This window comes from Tupaia chinensis, unplaced genomic scaffold (genome assembly GCF_000334495.1).
Source record: "Tupaia chinensis unplaced genomic scaffold, TupChi_1.0 Scaffold142158_1, whole genome shotgun sequence".
Classification (NCBI taxonomy): Eukaryota; Metazoa; Chordata; class Mammalia; order Scandentia; family Tupaiidae; genus Tupaia; species Tupaia belangeri.
Window position 1 is genome coordinate 8,050 of NW_006202009.1, and position 7,393 is coordinate 15,442.

General features: G+C 39.9%; 1 pseudogene; it reads right to left on the bottom strand.

Moving 5' to 3' along the window:
- Positions 1 to 2,394: 2,394 nt before the first annotated feature.
- Positions 2,395 to 7,393, bottom strand: part of LOC102467999 (ATP-dependent RNA helicase DDX18-like) — a 7,643-nt pseudogene continuing 2,644 nt past the window's right edge.

A 7,393-nucleotide genomic window follows, 5' to 3' on the forward strand; every position in this document is an offset into this window, starting at 1 on the left:
GTATATCTCATCCAGGTTTTCTTGTTTGTTGGTGTATAGTTGTTCATAGTATCCTCTAATGACTTTTTTTCTATTAAATTTGTTGTTATATTGCCTGCTTCATTGTGAACTTGATTTATTTGGTTCCTTTCTCTCTCTCTTTTTTTTGTTAAATACAAGATTGATGTGATTATTTAATGACACAGGAAATAACATGTTATGAAACAAGCTGGTTACAAGTAGCAGGTAGAGGATGACTTAATTCTTGATAAAAAAAATTAAGTATGAACATACACACAAAAAACTAGGTGATATACCAGAATATAAACAGTATTTACTTCTGTTAAATGATCAAACATTCTTCCTCTTGCTTTTGTATATTTTAAAAAACATGATTGCTTTAGAAAAGCGAAGGTACTAGACAAAGTCATTAAATGCCAGGAGTTAGAAATCCAGCAGAAAGCCAGGGGTAGTAGCAGTCAAGCCCAGAGGTGGGATTTTGTTCTTTTCTTTTCTTTTCTTACTAGAAGTCATTTATCAGACTATTTCTTCTACTTCTGATTTCTCAGAAGGGTTTAGATGTAAGACTATGAATATTAACTAGTATGACAGCAAAACAATGCCAGCAAATTTGGCTTTGAATTGCTAAAATCATAACTATTTTGTGGTAATATTCTCCACAAAACATATTAGAAATCAAATGCTCCTAGGGGACCAGCAAGCAGTTGGCATAATGGCTGTGTCGCTGAACTCCCATGGTGGCTTAAAATCACGCTGGGCGCGTGTGCGTGTGCGTGCATGCCCAAGATCCTGAGAGGAGAATGGAGGAGAAGGGATTGCAGTGTGGCCATCCTCCCTGGGGGGTGATCTCTCGCTTTCTTTCTCTCCATCTCTCTCTGTCTTTCTGGTGAGCGCACACGCCCTATAGCAAAAACCTCTAAAAAAAAAAAAAAAAAAAAAAAAACCAAAAATCAAACAAAACAAAAAAACCTCTTCCCCCCAAAAAAAGAAATCAAATGCTCCTACAACCAAAACATCTGTCTAAATATAAACCATGTTCCTAAATCACTGAATTTGTTATTTTTCTGAATCTGTTCAATTTTTTCATTTTCACTGTGAATCTACTTTGTTTTGTGGATTTGCAACTGGTAATTTTTCTCACAAAGATACTACTATTGGGAACCAGCAGTTAGCGTACTGGCTATGTCACTGGATTCCCACGTAGTCGACCACGGTTCGCGTCCCAGACCCGGTGGCTTAAAACTCACGCCGGGCTCGTGTGCGTACGTGCCCAAGACCCCGAGAGGAGAATGGAGGAGAAGGGATTGTGGCGTGACCATCCCCCCTGGGGGGTGATTTCTTGCTTTCTGTCTCTCTGTCTCTTTCTGTCTGTCTGGTGAGCGCATGCGCCCTATAGCGAAAAACCTCTCCAAAAAAAAGAAAAAAAAAAGATACTACTATTAATGCACACTGCGTGCTGTTGATGATTTGGCTTTAAGTCTACTGATACCTGGCCTTGTCTTCTAAGTACTCTGCAGAGTCAGAAGGGCTTATCAAAATTTCAACCACCATGGAGAAGTGGAAGTGAGGAAAACCACCATTCTGTTTCTTAAAAAAACCTTTGCTAAGCTACCAAATGAAGAGTGGCACAATATTACGTTATATCAGTACAAACGAGGCTTAAAAAAACACAACCCCCTGCTCTCCAAATGTTAAAACTGTACGAGGCACTGTATTCAAATAACAATGACACATAACCCATATTTCTTTAAAACACACACACACACACACACACACACACAAAAAACACTGAGAAAAGGCTCATTGTTTGAAAATATGGAATATATGAAAATGATTCCACCTTCATCTTTAGGTGCTTCTTAGGTATTCCCTTACAGTTTCCTGCCCTTTTTACACGGTAGCATTTTTAGGAAGTGTCAAGAACTATGTGAAGGTTCAAGAAACAACTACAACCCGAAATTAAACAGTCTCTCTTCTGCATTACCACCACCCACCCAGTATACTAGGTCACCTTTTACAGCAAGTGAGTGAGTCTAGCACCCATGCCACAAAATCATCACTACCAAGACGAGAAGGTACAAAAAGAATTATATGAAAGGACAATGTAAATTTTGGGGTGGTGGGATATTTTAAAATACTGTATTATCACAAAAAATACCAAAAAATTTCCTCACTTTCCCCTTGTATGACCAAGGAAAATTGAAATGTTTTCTGTCCCAAACGTAAGAGACTTGCTGGAAAATACAGTGCTCAGTGCTGGCAACCAAATTAATATACAGTTTTGTTGGATTTGTCTAAATTCTAAAGGCTACAAAAATTTCCTTTGTTAAAGCAAAAAACAAAATAAAAAATTATTTTAGGACAATGTAATTCAAAATTTAAAAAGGTTTATTTTCAGTGAAAGAACTGTCTTCCATCACATGATTTCTTGCTAATGTTTTTAAAGATTTTGGACTTCTCGACTTTCTTGGTTTTCTGGTAGCCAAACCCACCTCCATCTCCTCTCTTCTTACAATTGTCTGCGTTACTGTTCACATTCAGGTCAACAAAAGGAAGCACTTTGAAACCAAAAGATAAAGCAACTTGGGGCAAATTTAAGTTGTTAACATTAAAGATCTGTTTTAGAGAATGGGAATCATAAGCTCGTATGAATGACTTATATGCTTCCTGGGCTGACTTATGAAGAAAGTAGTTCTTTTCAATCAATTTTTCAAGCTGAGATTGAATGTCAGAAATTTCAGACCAGAAAAAGTCGAATTCACTTAATGGAACCTTGGATTGCTTCAAGTAATGAGGGAAACTCAATTCTTCTGGGCACAAAATGAGCAAGGCATGCCCTCTTCCATTTAGGCCTCTGGCTGTTATACCCACACAATGAGTATATTCCTTTTGGGTCGTCTGGAGGGTCATACTGAACAATCCAATCAACTTCTGGAATATTGAGCCCTCTTGCTGCCATGTCTGCACACAGCAATATCCCTGTATCTGCATTGCAGAACTGGAAAAATGTGGTTGTGCACTTGTTTTGCTTCTACCTCCCATGAATAGCCAAGACAGGTAAATCAATGTAGTTTAGCAACTCATAGTGGTATTTCACTGATTTACAGGATGAAAAAGAAGACCATTAGCTTCTTATTTTGGTTCTTTTTAGGAAATGTAGAGAGCAGAAGGAATCTCTTTTCAGAGGGGCAAACAACATATCCCTGCTCAAGACTATCCACTGTTGCATTAGCTTTATCATCAACACCAACATAAAATGGCTCATTTTTCAGAAAAATTCTTGCCAAGTCTTCCTCCTTGCTAGTTTGTGTAGCAGAAAATAGCATGGTCTGTCTGCATATTGGCAGAAGTTAAATAATTTGCTTTAATTCCTCTTCAAAGCCAACATCTAGGATCCGATCAGCCTAATCAATAACCAGACACCATAGGTTTTTATACATAAACCCTGGGGTATTCTGCATTTGGTCCAGGAGACAGACTGGTATGGCCACAATGATGTTGATCCCATTAGCAAGTTTTTGTGCCTCCACAGATCTGAGGATATAGTTTCTATGTTTTGAAGATGTATAGGCTTTTATTGTGCCCTACCATGTGGTCAATCTTTGAGAAGGTTCCATGTGGGGGAGAGAAAAAAGTGTATTTTGTAGTTTTTGTGTGGAAAGTTCTATAGATATCTGTTACATTCATTTTATCTCTGGCATCATTTAGATACTGTATCTCTTTGCCTATGTTTTGTCTAGATGATCGGTACAAAAGAGATAATGGGGTGTTGAAATCCCCAGAAATTAGTGTGTTGCTGTCTATCTTTTAGATCTGTCTTTTCTTCATGTATTTGGAGACTCCTGAATTGTATGCATAGATATCTATAAGTGTTATATCTTCTTGATGAGTTAGACCTTTTACTACTATATAGTGCCCTTTTTGCCCCTTCTTACAGTTTTTGTTTAAAACCTATTTTGTCTGAAATTTGTATCATGACTCCAACTCTTTCGTAGTTCCTGTTTGTATGGAATACCTTTTTCCAGGCCTTCACCTTTATTCTACATTTGTCTTTATGAAATATGTTTCCTGTAGGCAACAGGTTTCTCTCTCTCTCTTTTTAAAAAATCTATTTAGCCAAATCATGTCTCTTGATTGGAGAATTTAATTCATTAACATTCAATGTTATTATCTATATTTCTGGACTTTTCCTTACCTTTAAATTGGCCATTCTCTTGGTTGCTTCTGATTCTCTTATTGTTTTCTTTCCCTTCTTCAATTTTCCTGGTACAGAACTCTCTTCAGAGTTTCTTGAAGAGCTGCTCTGTTGTTAGCAAATTCTTTCAGGTTTTGTTTGTCTGAGAAGATTTTAATATATTTTTTTCCATATGAAGGATAATCTTGCTGAATATAATAGTCTTAGTTGAAATTGTTTCTCTCTTAAACTTTGAATATGTCTTCCCATTCTTTTCTTTCTTGCATTGATTACTTTGAAAGCTTTGGTGTTAGCCTGATGGGATGACATTTGTAAGTCACATGACATTTCTCTCTTGCCAGTTTTAGTATCTTGTCTTTATCTGTGGTTTTGGTCAGTCTGGCTAAGATGTGCAGTGTAAAGGATCTTCTTTGGTTGATTCTATTTGGGATCCTTTGTATTTCTTGGGCCTGGATGTTTTAATGCTTCTCTAGACTTGGAAAGTTTTCTTCCAGGATTTCATGGAATAGATTTTCAATGCCATTATTAGTTTCTTCACCTTCTGGGATGTCAATTATTTGGATGTTTGGACGTTTATTCCAATCTAGTATTTCTAATATATTTATCCTCAATATTTTTTCTATCTTTTTTGGTGTTTTTTTCTAGGGTAAAGGTTTTGTCTTCTACATTCAAGATTCGATCTTCAGCATGGTCTAATCGGGTTTTAATACTTTCAAGAGAACTTATGATTTCCTGTATTACAATCTTCATCTCTAATAGTTACATTTTATTCTTCCTTATGGTGTCCATTTCTTCTTTCAAATAGTGGAAGGACTTCCTCTTCTCCTGGAGTCCATTGTCTCATTTCTGTTCCAACTTACAGAGTTTTGTTGACATGAATGTTCCACATTCTTTTATGACATTTCAGTAACTTCTGTTTTTGCAAGGGATGGAGGAGAGCTATTGTGTTCTCTCGATGGAGACATATTTCCTTTCTGTTTTTTCAAACTTGAGGCACTTCCGTGACTTTGGTGATGTACTCACATTTGGATGACTCTCTAGAGAATATTGCCACAATTTGGAATTAGTTTGGTTCCCTTTTGATATGAATGCTTCTTTGCCAGAGTCTCTCTTCTGCTGTGGCTATCAATGTGGTCCCCATGGGAAGAGTTTTCTATTCGGGTTTCTGAAGAGCAGTTTCTCCTATTTTTGCAGGTGATTCAATATAGAGCAAAGATCCCTGGGAGCCTCATCATGCTAAAATGCTTAAAAACTATAATTCTAGACCTGTCTCATCCCTCTGAGGTGGGTGGAGGATGAGGAGAAAATGACAATGTAAGAGGGAAAAAAAAAAGGAATATGAAAAAGGAAAAAACAAAAAGTCAGCACTACTCTTGCATGGTGCACGATTTCAGCAGGGGTCTGCAGATCGAGGTGGACACTGCTTGATAGCTGAGAGATTCCCTGATGTCTGAGGGAAGGAGAAATAAATAATTAGCAAAAGAAAGAAGTAAAAAGGCCTACTTTTCTGACTGCTATGAGGGGAGGATCTGTGGTTGGGAGCTGAGGCTGGGGCTGATGGACAGCCCTGCCTCGGGCTCCCTGAATGGGCAGGTGACTACAGATAGATGGTAGTGGACTATGCTTGAGACTGAGAGCTGACCTGACCTATGGGGGAAGGAGAAATGAAGCATTAGTAAAAGAAAGAAGGCAATAAAAGGCCTATCTTTCTGGCTGAGAGGAGGGGGGGCTCTAAGGTTGGGAGGTGGTGCTGGGGCTGGTGGTCAGTCCTCCCTCAGGTTCCCTAACTAGGCAAAGGGCTACAAATGGAAGTGGACTCTGCTTGAGAGCTGATAACTTCCCTGAATTTGTTGGCAGAGAGGAGGGAGGGCTTTGAGATTGGGAGCTGGGGGGCAGGTGAGGTTTTGGCTGATAGTCAGCCCTGCCTCAGGTTCCCTGACTGGACTGCAGATGGAGGTGGACTAGCTTGAGAACTGAGAGCTGCCCTGACCTTTCTGGCTGAGAGGAGTGGGATCTCTGAGGTTGAGAGCTGGAGGCTGGGGCTGGGACTGATGATCACCCCTGCCTCAGGTTCCCTGACTATTAAGGAGGTTTCATATGGAGTTGGATCCTGCTTGAGAGCTGAGAGCTGTTCTGACCTTTCTGGAGAGGAGGGGGGATGTTGAGAGTTTGAGGCTGTGGCTGAGCCTGATGGCCAGCTCTGCCTCAAGTTTTCTTACTGTGGAGGGTGCTCCAGATGGAGGTGGACTCTGCTTGAGAGCTGAGAGATTCCCTGACCTTTCTGGCTGAGAGGAGGGAGGGCTCTGAGATTGGGAGCTTGGGGCTTAGACTGGAGCTGGGGATGATGCTAAAGGTCAGCCCTACCTCAGGTTCCCTGACTGGGCAGCAGACTGCATATTCCAGTGGACTCTGCTTGAGATCTGAAAGCTGCCCTGACCTTCCTGACTGAGAGGACAGGAAGGCTCTGAGGTTAGAAACTGGAGGCTGGGTCTGGGGCTGATGGTCAGCTCTGCCTCAGGTTTCCTGACTGGGCTGGGGGCTGCAGGTGGACACAGACTATGCTTGAGAGCTGAGAGCTGCCCTAATATTTCTGACTGAGAGGAGGAGAGATCTGAGATTGGGAGCTGGGTGCTGGGTGTTAAGACTATTGCTGATGGTGAGCCCTGCCTCAGGTTCCCTGACTAAGCAGAGGACTGCAAATGTAGGTATACTCTGCTTGAGAGTTGAGAGCTGAGAACTGCCCTGACTTTTCTGGCTGAGGAGAGGAGCCTCTGAGATTGTGAACTGGGGGCTGGGGCTGGGACTAATGATCAACCCTGCCTGGGGTTCCCTGACTGGGCAGGAGGCTGCCGATGGAGGTGGACCTAATCTGTAATTTTTAAAAGATCAATATAAAATGAAAATAAATTAAAAGTTGAAAATGAATATAGGAGAGGAACAAATGCTTCACTAGCAATTGAGATTTACAATGTTTTGATGGTTGTTAAATTATATTCTTTGGTTTATTTTACCAATTTGATTATGTATGCAAATTCTGAGAAACATTAGCTTTCATAGAATTAATGTCTGAATATCTTCATAAAGTTATCCTAAATATTTATTTTATTGAGCAATTGGCAAAATTTTAAAGGGGCTTTTCTGTGCCAAATTTACATATATTCTGAAAGTAAAACCTCCCAAAACTAAATAAAATATCTT